This window comes from Anoplopoma fimbria, chromosome 10 (assembly GCF_027596085.1).
Source record: "Anoplopoma fimbria isolate UVic2021 breed Golden Eagle Sablefish chromosome 10, Afim_UVic_2022, whole genome shotgun sequence".
NCBI lineage: Eukaryota > Metazoa > Chordata > Actinopteri > Perciformes > Anoplopomatidae > Anoplopoma > Anoplopoma fimbria.
In genome coordinates, this window is record NC_072458.1 from 18,009,310 (window position 1) to 18,022,581 (window position 13,272).

Here is a 13,272-nt window from a genome sequence, read left to right on the forward strand (position 1 = left end):
AAATTGTCTTATTTTAATGCTTATATTTTAGAATTAAGAATAGTGTATGAAACATTTTATATTTCTCTCTCTGGTCTGGTTCTTGTCCATCCTGATGACTTTGGTGATTCCTTGACTTTTCTTATAGTGCATCATTTTTTATTTTTTTTATTCAGACTGAATTATCTCAACAACTATTAGATGGTTCATCATCATTTTTGGTACAAACATTCATGTTCCCCTCAGAGTGAATACTAGAGAATTGTTGATCCCTTGACATTTCATCCAACAACACTGGCACACCAAAGTTTTCATTTATCCAGTGGAATGTTTCTACATTTCAAAACAAAGTTAATTTAAAATCAGGTTTTCTTTTTTTTTTTGTGTGCGAAATATGCAGGATCAATGCTTTGCTTATTACTACTGTAAATTTTGGGATGTGTGTGTGTGTGTGATTATATTGCAAATTATTTAAAAAATCCCTGTTCCAGCATAAACATTTAACAGATTGTGGGAATGGCCGGGTTAAAAAGTCTTTGGTCGACCCCAGTATACACTACAGTTTACTACACTGTATATTGAACAATAGCTTGAATGTTATACAACCAAGAATACCTCCAGCTCTGATGAGGAGCAAGCAAAAGTCACTCTTTCCATTAATCTGGTGGTTTGTCCCAAAAAATAATTTCTGTTAGTTCACATCACTCGTGCAGCTGTGGGATCCAGCGCTGAAGGTCCTCTGAGCCAGACTGCTGCATCATTCGGAGTTTAGCTCAGTTAGTGAAGCACAGATTTACCCGGCCACAGATCCTCTAATCCTGAGTGAGTCGATTTAATACCCAGCTGCACGCAGCTTATCACAAAACACTGCGCTTGTTTCACTGCCACTCAGCGGCCGTGATTCTGAGTGACTTTGAAGGCAACATAGTTTGCTTGGTTTCCTCCCTTATTTTTTTCCCGTTGCTTGATGTGAGTGTCAGAGCTCCATAATGAGCATCATTATGTCACAAAAAATGATACGACTGAGTTGAAGAATCTAAACTAGCTCCCTGACTGTCAAAAACATGCTCATGTCAAGAACCAGAGAGGGTTTCTGCAGCCATATTTCACGCATGCAGCCCAGAGAGATGAACAAAAAAGTTAATAGGAACATAGCGGGGAGGTTTTGCAAAGCTGTGTCCAAAAACTGAGCTGTTTACGACAGCTATTTAATATTCATCTGAATGAATATGCCAAACGTACTGTGTGTCATTACAGTCAACAAATGTGTCTCAACTGTAATTTGGCATTAAGCATGTTTTTAGCCTCAAGCAACTGTACAAACTTGAACACTTCTCCCTAAAATCTTTATTTAAATGTGCAGCTCGCATTCAGCATTGCTTATTCAACTCATCATCATTTGCATAAAAATACTGGTATAGGAACCTGGCTACTGTCAACCAGCCACAGGGACTGAGCGTCTGAGACAGGAGCAAACAAAAGAGCGTCAAACACAGACAGGAATCATCCAAAAGAATAATCCATAAGGAAGGGAATACAAACATGGAGTATACAAGGATGTTTTTTGCAATCATGTGCAGATCCTGCAGGGGATTAACAAAGAATGGAAAAAGTAGGATCTCGTGTTTGTGTTTATGGGAGATAAAAAATGTTGAAAATAAGGTTGAGAATCATTATTATATTATGATTATGAAGGGTTTGTTTCTAATATGGTAATGCACCAATTTACTCTCTTCATAAAGATCAAATAACTCGGACAAACGAGAGATCAGTAGTGAATGCACACATCAAAGCTTATGCTAAAGTCCTTCCCTCCGGATTAGAGCCAATTATGACTTTATTGTTATATACTGTACGATCAGTTTATGCAGATCAAACTTCATAAAACCAGGCTTAGTTTCAGATGATGTACATATATAGATTATTGCACATCTACGTTTGTATCTGTTCTCCTTAGTTAAAACTTTCAAAAGGGTTTCCCTTTGAGCTCTTTGCTTCTCTGGAACCTATGCAGATGATATTGTTGTTTTCTGCCTTGTCTGTGTGTGTATTGTTAAGACTTGAGGACAATTGTGAGCATTTGGAAAAAAAGAGTCAGAGAAAGGAAAGCCTTTCACTCACTGGACAAATTAAAAACTTGCTGAGCACCTGAGTTTACAACTTGCATGAAAAACTGACGAATGGTCATCGCATGTTCTAAAGGCCCAATAAGGTGTCCTATTCAAATTATTGTTTTGTGTGACTACCGATCAACAGCTGCAAAAATCGAATTTAAAATAATATAAAACTGCGGAAAGCTACATACCCTCACATTGGAAAAGATAGCACCAGCCATGAGGACTTATTGGAAGTTCATGACGCATTGGTTTCCTTGCAGTAGTCGGTAGTTGGTAGTCAAGACATAAAGGGCGTTTTGCCTTTCCTGAGAGCCAATGTGATAAAATTGAACGTGATGTTTTGTGATTTTAATGTACTAACCTATTGAGTTTGTATTTATTATCTTTCTTGTTTATTTGTTGTTGAGTTTTATGTATTTTAAAGGCCCATCTGGAGACGGGTGTTGCAAATTACCCCCGGCTATGATTGCTGGGACGTGTGGAATCGGTTTGTGCTGCATTCTTGTCCTTTTACAAATAAACATTAAAGTTACCACAAGAGACTTTCATTTTGTGTTGCTTTTGGCGGTCCCTGTGGACGAAAGTGGTAGTTTTTCAGAGCACCAGATTTCCTTCAGAAAGCCTCTAATTTTACTGGAGCATGGTCTGACATTCTGCTCCAAGCAGACCTGGTTCTGGTTCTCCCGGCCCACCTTTGCCTCTAGTGGGCCCAACAACACGGCCTGGGTCTCCACCAGTGGGGAGATTTTATCTGACGTCTCAAGAAATCCGGCCCACGTGGCACCAATGAAAAGCATAAAGAATAACTATATAGAAGTAGCCAATCTTCTCACTGATGGTCTGGTTTACTTATGTAAGTCCTATAGGGCAGTTTTCATAAACAGTTAAAAGTCCTTCACAGTAACTTTAAATAAATAAACTGTGTTTTGGGGGCAGAATGTCCTCGAGTACGTCGTAACTTCTCACAGATTTTTGTAGGAACGAATTACCTCCAGTAATTCTGTCCACAGGTTTATCACTGCTCCAGCTGGATCTATAATCTGCTTGTAATGCATCACCACGCTCCTCAAGCAAAGTGTTACCGAAACAGTTTTTTCTCAGACTCCAGAAAAGTTTTCGCTGGAGCTCATGAGCAGGCAGAGCTAATTGGACGGATAGAGCTTAATCAGGACAACGGCGCTATTGAGGACAAGGCTATTCCGTGCAAAGCAGACAACAGGATGCTGAGAGGTGGGGGTTGGAACAGGAAACAAAAGACAGAGCCTGGCGACTGTTGCCAGCATCGCTCGTACAAATAAGGTGATGAGCCGAGCTGGTTGACTGCCTCGGGGCGTGAACGTGGCTCTCCCCTAACTTCAGCATACGCAACCGGTGATGACAGAAAAAAAACAGGCAAGAAAATCCCAACATGGACCCCGGAATACGTTTTTTTTTTTTTTTTTTTTTTTGCTGTTTCGTCGCTTGTAAGTGCATAAAGCTGACATAAAGAGCAGAGTTTGTAGATGTGTGAGAGTGTGAGGCAGGAGGAGAAAAAAAAAAAAAAAGGCCTCTTTCCTCTGGAGCCTCGGTGAGAAATGAAACAATATTGTGCCTGGCTTGGCTCCAGGCTCAACGAGGGGACGGACAGCTTTGGGGTGGCGACGAGTTTATGAAAACAGCGGAGGATGTAGTCGTGATGGCTGTCTCTAAGTGTTTCTCTCCGGATCTAAAAGGGGGCTTACGTCCCTCGGAGCTGGTGTTAACACGCTGCGCCCTCCCCTCTTTATTGGCATCTTATCAGGCACTGTGCTTTCCTGAGTCTGTTTTTATACCAAACCCCACTAATTACACCATTATGTAATGACCCCGTCCTTCGGCCCCGGATGAAATGAGAAAATATAAAGCGCAGCATATTAGATGTCAGAGTCCTGATGGAAGCAGTGTTTGTCCCTCAGCCACTTGTCGCCGAAGAAGGAGCATATTTTTCTAGTTATGTTGACGCTGATGATAAAATCACATATTACATTAAGCATGTTTTCTTTGGAGCTGGGAAATGTATGTCATGATTAGCAGTCAGTGTAACCTCTTGAGTACTGCTTCCATTCTGTGTCAAAGGCAGCTGTGATAAGGCCGACAGGCTGCATAGAAGGGGGGTTGTTAAAAGATGTAATCCACATTTGATGCACTGAGGCGGTCTAAGATTGTCCTGAGCCTTTCTGTCTTCAGATTTAGATAGTGTGCAGTGTTTATTTTATTCAGTATGTCTGGCAAAGTAGACCTGAATCAGTGTTATGTTCATGTGAATCTAAAAATCATAAACTTATAGTAGGTGTTATGGTCCGGTATATATTGATGCCTTTCTTAAGGTGCTCTTGTGAGAGTACTTCAATTCACGGTTAAAAACTGCAACTTCACTGCAGTACCTCATTACAATTTTTTGGTGAATTCAATGGGTTGAAATAGTTTGTTGAATATAGTTTGCTCAGAATTCACAATGTGTGTTGAATGCAAAGTGAATTTTAGAGGCTGCATGACGAGTACATTCAAATTAAAAAGACAAAAGATGACACAAATTCATCCTTGGTGGGATGAATTGAGTTGGAAATGTGATTGCATATATTGAAAATGTTTCAACTTGAGTGCCCAAAAACTTCAGAGGGAACATGATAGACACTGGAGAGTTAAAAAATAAATAAAACTGGAGTGACTCACCAGTCCATACAGCCAGTAAGTTCCACCAGTGAAATTGGTCCAAGAACAAAATCTATGATTAGTATTTTGTGTATGAATGAGGCGCAGCCGGGGGAGGAGAGTTTCCGGTTTCCCTGCTTTTTGCAGATGATGTGGTTCTGTTGGCTTCTTCAGAACGTGACCTTCAGCACGCACTGGGGCGGTTCACAGCCGAGTGTGAAGCGGTCGGGATGAGAGTCAGTACCTCCAAGTCTGAGGCCATGGTTCTCTTCCGGAAAACGGTGGATTGCACCCTCTGGGTTGGGAGTGAGTCACTGCCCCAAGCGAGGGAGTTCAAGTATCTCGGGATCTTATTCACGAGTGAGGGTAAAATGGAGCGGGAGATGGACAGGCGGTTCGGTGCAGCGTCAGCAGTGATGCGGGCGTTGTACCGGACCGTTTTGGTGAAGAAGGAGCTGAGCCGTAAGGCAAAGCTCTCGATTTACCAGTCCATCTACGTTCCAACCCTCACCTATGGTCATGAGCTTTGGGTAGTGACCGAAAGAATGAGATCGCGAATACAAGCGGCCGAAATGAGCTTCCTTCGTAGGGTGGCTGGGCTCAGCCTTAGAGATAGGGTGAGGAGCTCAGACATCCGGAGGGAGCTCGGAGTAGAGCCGCTGCTCCTTCGCGTCGAAAGGGGCCAGCTGAGGTGGCTCGGGCATCTGATCAGGATGCCCCCTGGACGCCTCCCTTTAGAGGTTTTCCAGGCACGTCCAACTGGTAAGAGGCCCCGGGGTAGACCCAGAACACGCTGGAGGGATTGCATATCTCGTCTGGCCTGGGAACGCCTCGGGGTTCCCCAGGAGGAGCTGGAAAGTGTTGCTGGGGAGAAGGACGTCTGGAGGACCCTCCTTAGCTTGCTGCCCCCGCGACCCGGCCCCGGATAAGCGGAAGGATGGGATGGATGGATGGATGGATGGATGGATGGATGGATGGATGGATGGATGAATGAACGGCATCACCGATATTAGGGTTTCCTCGTGAAATACACACGGCTGCTATAGGAACATGAGAGCAAAACAAATAAAAGGGCAAGACTATCTCTAACAAACCAGAACTTGTCCAGCATTGAATATGGAATATAGTACATACTGTTCTTTACTTCACTTCAATCCACTACTCTTTTGATAAAACCATGGTGACAGATGAGTTACAGTCAAAACTGCCTCTTGAGCTCAGGTCTATTTGAACTATTACCATATGTGGAAATGACTGCTAGCTTCTGCCTGCCTCAACTCGGCATTTTAACTTGTAAAGGTGCTGACAGACAACACACAGAGGGAAAACGACTTCATTCCTTGCTCTGGTAGACATTACTTCACTATATCTTTACATAGAAAAAAGATGTGTGATGCTATATAAATGCTCTGAATATCGTGTATTGCACCTTAAACTGAAAATATTTCGAACGCAAAGGCATAAAAGTCATACCTGTAGTTTTCTTACTGTAATCTAAGAGAGAAAAAGGCAAAATGAGTGCATTAGACAATTCAAATGATGACAACTGAGCCATCTCTATGACAACCGAGTAAACTCAATCTGCCGATGAAGACTGTGAGATGAAATACGAACAAAAGAAACTAGTAAGTGGACTTTGAGTTAAGATAGTATTGTCACTACATATAGCACATTAAATGATATAAAATTCTACTTCATGCAGGGTCCTAACATGACCTAGAACTTCTATTGCCTCCCACTTGTAAGCCTTAATAGTGTTTACAGCAATCCCAGTCTTTGTGGCTCGCTGTGGCCGTCGTACTACACAGAATACACACTGTACCTGCTGGAGTACACGGGTCCAAACATCACACCAAAGACAGGGGGCTAAACGACTGCTTGTAACGGTGTGTATATCCTTCAGAAGTTATCATCACAGTCCTACTTCTGTACGTGAGTGTCCTCAGGAGACGCTGGCCAGGGTTGGTTAGTCACACTAAGCATGATTAGGAGCAGCGTTCAGACATTTTTCCCAGTGTGCCTCTGTGTGGAGATAATAACACCCAGAGGAACAGTCTCAGTTTGGACACCTCTCTGAGCCTGTCAGACGTGGATGTGAGCTCACTGCAAAACATTTTCCTCTTCACCATCTAAAGGGTAACCGTAACTTTATCCAAACTTCTAAGCAGTGGTTAGTTTTTGTTTATTACCATAAGCTATGGCAACAACCAATATATCATGATTACCATCCAGTTGACTTTATTTCCTGGTTCGATACATATATATACATATACGATTCAATATTTTGCGATACCGTTAGAAAGGAGCTATATTGCCATTTATTAAATCTAGTTTTAGGAAAACTGTCATAGTATAAAGAACACACCATCATATGCATAGAATCTGAGTATGAGCAGAACAGTGGGAAATGCATTTGCATTCATCACAGTCCCTGCAGCATCCAACATCATAAAACTGAGCCACTGTCTGCCACGAATCTTTGCACTACTTGTGTTTTTCAGAATCTTTTTAATATCATGAAACATAATATTGCGATACTCAACATCCCTCGTCTGGTCTCATTTGGCTTATTGTACTATACTGAACTGCAACAAATCAGGCACCGTGAGTATAGCGTGAGTGGGCATTCCCTTATTGTACCCGTGCACTTTGAAAGGAAGTGGAGGATTGTCCGTTTTTCTTGTGACAAAAGAAATAAATGCATGTAGGATAATTTTTTTATAAAGCTGACGCTTCGTAAAAGTCGTGTGGGAGAAATAGGAGGAGGAGGCACTCCTGGTTCAGGATGTAAAAGTCCCATTCCTTTTTCCCAATGACATTGTTGTGCCACTCACATTTGGAGAACCTCTAAAGCTTGGATTTGCACGAAATCCTGTCAATAAGATTAACAACTTGGTTAAAAAATATGTGGTTCTTTAAAAGGAAGTTGAAAGTGCATGCTTGTGTACATGCAAAACTTTGGAGAAGTTGCAGATCGGCAAAAAACATCCAATCACCACGTTTAAACTCTGACTCTATAACTCTTTGATTTCATCATAAATAATTGTCCTTTTCGCCGAATGGAAGTAGTTCTACTTCTCATTTACTAACCTGCTTTACCATTTGTGTCGAAAAAAGCCTTAAAACCATAAAACTACTTGTGTGTGAAGGAAAGAAATTTTTTCAAACAAAGAAAGAAATTTTTTCAAACAAAGACTTACAGTAGGAGATAATGAGCATGTACAACATAGCTGATATCTTCTGCAAGCAGGTGGGTGTGAACTGTTCCAAGTGTGTGTGTGTGTGTGTGTGTGTGTGTGTGTGTGTGTGTGTGTGTGTGTGTGTGTGTGTGTGTGTGTGTGTGTGTGTGTGTGTGTGTGTGACCATGGGTGTGACCATGGGTGCATGTGAATTAATGAAACAAGTTGCACCGTAGTGTCTTCATAACACCCGTCAGAACGGGTCCCAAGACTCCCAGCTGAGTCTTGGGACCCGTTCTGGAGCGTGTCTACCTCGCTGAAGAAGTTCCCTTCATGGAGTATTATGAATAATGCACAGCGAGGAGGGGGAGAAAAAAAAGAACTCTTCAGAGCGCCTGTATGTATAATGAATGTAATGTGTTTGTGCAGTTTGTCTGATTAGGTGAGAGGCTGTCATATATCTTGTCCCTTAAGGGTGCAGAGGCTGCTCACTTTGATTTCCCTGCAACTGAAAATGATGCAGGAATGATTTTGCAATTGATCTCGGGGTGACGGATGCGCAATCAATTGTTGTCATGCCGTTGTCGAGGCCCCCCTCCAGCCTCTGACGGATGGCACTGTCGATAACTGTATTGCCATTCAGGTCTATTGACCTTTCTCTGAGGCATGTTAGCACCACTTGGCCCGGTCATTATGGCAGCGATCCAGATGCCAGAGGTCGACATCGGGGGAGTCTGCATCCATCACTTCGAGAGAGAGATAGAGATAGAGATAGAGAGAAGCTAAACCGAGCGATAAGGGAGACAAGAGGAACACAAGGAACCGATAACGTGGAATGTATAGAAGCGGGTAGAGTAGAGAATATATAGATACAGATGCTGAAACATGTGTATCCGGCCTAAATGACACTGAACCTGAAAACATCTGACAAATCTAAACATCCGTTGTCCAACAAACGTCAGTATTTCAAGTCTTAAAGAAATAGTTCAACAGTTTCAGAGAAGAAGCTCAGCGTAAGTTGAATATATCGTCATGATTAATTCTTTCATAATTTTCTCTCTCTCTCTCCTCTGTTTCTTCTTAATGAGCTGATAAGGCTGGGGCGACTGTGGCTCAGTGGTAGAGCAGGGTTGTCCTTCAACCAGAGGACCAGCAGTTCGATCCCCTAGTCAGTTTCGATGTGTCCTTGGGCAAGACACTTAATCCTTAATAGCGCTCTTAACCCCAAAATTGCAAGCTGTAGCTGCGGGATGTGAATGGGTATGAGTGATAAGTTAGGGTCCTGATGTGCAGGTGGCACCTTGCATGGTAGCCACCTACCATCAGAGGATGAATGGGTGTGAAGGGGTGAATGATGACATGTAGTGTTCAAGCGTTTTTAATGGTCCGGGGACAAGAAAAGCGTTCTACAAGTACAAGTCCATTTACCATTATGACGTCACCCATTAGTCTGTGGACTTCCACTATGCGCTTTGTCCGCCGCCATCTTGTTTTTTGCAACCAGATGTGAGACAAGAGGGTGGAGCTAAGTACAACCAAACACTGAATAAGACAATTTTTATGCAACCAAAATGAATTATCTATTATAATTAACTTTCAGAAACTAAAAACACACTGTAGCATTATCTCATGTTTACAATGTATCCTGAGGTAATAAATCAAATAAAAAGTAGGGTCACTTCTCATCAAATAATCCAAGTTTAAGGCACTTTCGCATTGGCTTCAGTTTTCAGACCCGATAGTTGCCGCCTGGTTTGAGTATGGATTAAACAGATGAGGTTAGTTAGCTGGGTTAGAGGTGATGGTAGGTGTATTTTATTTTCACTTTGAACAGAGCCAGACCTAAAGTTTCGTTGACTATAAATGTCAGGCCCTGCATAGCTACTTTACTGTATCATTGTATTTTTAGTTTGTGCAAAATCAGCATTTTCTTTTTTAAGACTCACATACAACATGCGAATTCCAAACCCTAATATCCTCTATGACAATTACAATATATGATTGAATGATCTCTGGAAAACAAGTATGTAACGGGGCATGCAAAGTTGGGAGGAAAAAACAATAAAACAATCCTTTAACATAATAGGACATTGATAATACTCATACTACTACATAAGGTACATATTTTCTAAGAAGTAAAAGGTAGAAAGAAAGAGTAAAATAATAAAAGGCAGTCTTTTTCTGCGGTTTGTAAAGCATAACTGCACAACGAGCTGACAGCGTTTAGGTAGCTGCAAGCAGTGTACAATAAAGTATATATATTTATTTACAAGTGAGTGTATCGTATATTAATATATTGTATGTTTGGATTTGGATTCATGCATTTATGTATGTCATCACCTAAGAATGTGTTGAATTGCATTTAGTTTCAGTACTTCACATAGAATTAAACATTTTAATAAATTCAACTTGTATAATATCATTATTCTCTGCATATAATTGGAAAATGTATTATTACCACACACTGCTTCACAGAAAGTCCAAGCCAAGCCGAGGATGGAGTGAAAAAAGTAAACTCTGTTCGTGCACTGCAGTGTTACACTCGAGCGTCTCCATCCCATTGTCACTTCTTCATGCTCTAACTTGCTGTTTTTTAATGTCTTCTATTTTTATTCAGCTCGTGTTCACTGGCTGCGCTGTTATCAGGTTTCTATCTGCTACGGCAGCAGGAACTACATTTCTAAATTAAGCCTCATGAATTATTCTTGCATTGCATTGCCTCTTGTTTCTCACTACAATGAAGGAAGAAAGGAGATTGTGTTTGAGACCAAAGATGCATCTGCAGAAGAAACACGGTACCTACTGTGTGAATAACAGTATTCCCAGAAGAATGGCTCTTCCTCCTATATATGTATGTTGCCTCCATTCTCTTTAACATGTCAAATCATTAGAGCAACAATGTTCACCATTCTACAAGTGTTGTTATGAAATTCAAATGCCTCCTTATTATATGGACCACTGCTTAAAAACTATTAGTTGGACCTTGTTAATTCCACTCACTGCCTGCAAAATTGGATAATTTGTTTAACTTGTGGTAAATAACAGATTCTACTGGAGCAATAATAATAATAATGATAATAATAATAATAATAATAATAATAATGGCCTACGTCAGTGGCTCATCACTGCTCTGCAAAAAGGGCACTAACTACTTTCTGCCGCAATCAGGAATAATTTTGTTATAATGGTGAAGTGTATTTTTAGGATATTGAGACTGCAATGGCTGCAAGACAAGTACACAATACGCACAATCCAAACTGTTTCAACACATGGTCTCTATTAATTAATGCAAATATCCAGAAGAACTTATGTAGCTTGTTGTCTTTCTGTCTGATTAAATGCATTTAGTTTATCTAATAAATGCTTAATGAGATCAGAAAGCTTAAACGTTTCTAATCCCTATCATTGCTGAATTTATGCAAATGCTTGTAATTTACAAGACACAAAACAAATGTATTTAAAGGGTTATTATGGTCGATAACAACTTGGGTTTTCTTTTGATAGTTTGGGCGATCATTTCTATTGGTAACGGTAACATTCATGAGTGAAGTGAGTCAGCAGGACGTGAGCCGGCCCGGCCAGATAGAATTCTACAACATGCGAAAAGACTCTAGTGAGCATGCTCCATTGGTTAAAAGCACTCAGATAATTGAATTGAAAGTTTTACGCTTGTGTAAATCTTTAATTGGAATGGAGGGGTAACTATCATGGACAGTGTCATCCAGTTTGGTATGCGATTTTTTTTTTTTTCCTGTCGGACAGAATCCAGTAATTGTTTTGGGATGAATGTTAACCTACAAGAACAAGACCCAGTTTGGGTCATAGTTTTATAAACCACTGTGCAGTGTTTTGGTGCCCAATACACCTTAAAACTCTTGGAGCTGCCTCTCCAAGGCGATTGTTTTACAGTAACTTTCTTATATCCATGCTTCATTTCATTCCTAATATGAAGAGTTTAAGGGTGCTTTGAGGTTTCAAGTTACGGGATTTTGTTCCCCAGGTTATTCTTACATATCATGAACCATTTATACCATCTAATGTGGTAATGTTAGGTGCTATTAGCTCATGAAAGGAGGGGAAGATCTTCTTTCATAATAACCTCCTTTTCAATTTTAAATGGCCCATTTCTGATCCTTTCTCGGAGGTACTTTGCAGCCTTTTCTGAAAGCAAAACTTTCAAGAATTAGGTTTTTCCTGTAAGTGAAAGGAGAACTTGCTGTATGTGTGTGTGTGTGTGTGTGTGTGTGTGTGTGTGTGTGTGTGTGTGTGTGTGTGTGCTTCCTCTGTCAATCTTGATTAAACTGTTACAGTAATATGTGTATGACAGCAGGAAACCCCACGGAGAGGAGACTGCTGGAGCCAAACAAGCAGCAGCTCTCCTCCCACTGGAAGCTGCAGCATCTCTTATCTCCCACTGCCTCAACCTGTTATTGAAACACCATAATCCTCCACCCATAACCCCAGATGACTCCATACACACAGGAAGAAGTGTAAATAATTTTCATATGGGATCTCTGCCCAATAAATTATGAGAGTCGAAAAATACATTTTCTGCATTCTGGTATTTTATCTGCATCCGTTTTTGGTTGAAATGTCTTAATTTATGTAAAGGAGAACACAACATTTAGGTGGCAGGTGACAATTAAAAATATAATGAAATATATAAAGTAAGTACATTCATTTATCTTAATTAATTAAAACTCCTTGGACTGTAATAGCTCACATGTGTTCAGCAAGATTTCTGTTCAAAACTTTCTGCACAATCAAAATATATCCCAGATTACATATATGTGAATAAACCAAGAATAAAGTTGTGATATCTTGAAGAAAAAAAGTTGTAATATTATGAGAATAAAGTGGCAATTTAATGAGAATAAAATAATAATATTTCAAGTAAAGAAATCAACCTGACTCATGGACGTCATGTTCACTTATCTGACTCAGAGATCAGAGTCTTCAGATTCCAGTCACAGCAGATACAAATCATATCTTAATAGCACGTCCATTTCCCTCTCTCTTCTCTCACCTCTCCTCTGTCTCAACCTTACCTCAGTGTTGTGCAGCAGAGCGGCAAGACGCTATCTGGTGGTCGTTAATTACCAAGTACGGTTACAGATCACTTTAATGGCCCCCTTGACTGCAGATTAGAGCGTTATGAGCACCATCACACCGTAGCAGTTTATAACTCTGTTAAACAGAATTCAGCGGCGCGGACTGATCGCAAACCAGCTCCACCCCGCTCGTCTTCATCGGCTCCCCAATTGGCTGATTTATGAGGACGATGTGTCCACTTGAAATAATTTGGGAAATTCTCGAAACTTTGGAAT